Here is a 1,003-nt window from a genome sequence, read left to right on the forward strand (position 1 = left end):
ACAAGGTTTGGCACTCCTCGTGCAATTATAAGTGATGGAGGATCGCATTTTTGCAATAGAGCTTTTGACACCTTGCTTGCCAAGTATGGTGTCAACCACAAAGTGTCTACTCCTTATCATCCTCAGGCGAGTGGCCAAGTTGAAGTCTCAAACAGGGAAATCAAGAATATTCTGTCTAAAACGGTCAATGCAAATAGGACCGATTGGTCTAAGAAGTTGGATGATGCTCTATGGGCATATAGGACTGCTTACAAAACTCCGATTGGTATGTCTCCGTATCGGTTGGTTTTCGGGAAAGCTTGCCATTTACCGGTTGAATTAGAGCATAAGGCCATGTGGGCCTTGAGAAAGTTGAACCTTGATTGGGATGTGGCTGCAAATCTCCGTGTTGAGCAACTCAATGAACTTGATGAATTCCGTTTCCATGCCTACTCCAGTTCGTCCTTGTACAAGGACAAAATGAAGTACCTTCATGACAAATATGCTCGTGGCAAGGAGTTTAGAGTAGGTGATTTGGTGCTCTTGTTCAACTTTCGGTTACGGTTGTTTTCGGGAAAGCTAAAGTCAAAGTGGAGCGGACCTTTTGAGGTAGTGTTTGTGACCCCGTTTGGTGACCTTGATTTAAGGAACAAAAATGGGGATATTTTCCGGTTAATGGTCACAGGGTCAAGCACTACTTGGGAAAGTTTGATGATAGTCAGGTGGTGGCACTTGTTCATTTCAAATGATTGGATGGTGACATGCGTCGTGCCGTGACGTTAAATCAGTCGATTCTTGGGAGGCGACCCATGTGTTTTTCTTCTTGTTTTTCTTTGTTTTTCATTGTAGGATAGGTTTTATTTTGGACTAACTAGTTGTGAGATGTTACAGGATGGTGTTAATACAGTGGAGGACATGGTGGACAAAATATTCGGGTCTATGATGTTTTCAATGCGGCCGCACTACATTTAGTGTGGACCGCACTGAAGAAAGGGTGAAAATAACAACTCTCTAAAGTTTGCCA

Source organism: Nicotiana attenuata, unplaced genomic scaffold (assembly GCF_001879085.1).
Source record: "Nicotiana attenuata strain UT unplaced genomic scaffold, NIATTr2, whole genome shotgun sequence".
Taxonomy (NCBI): Eukaryota; Viridiplantae; Streptophyta; class Magnoliopsida; order Solanales; family Solanaceae; genus Nicotiana; species Nicotiana attenuata.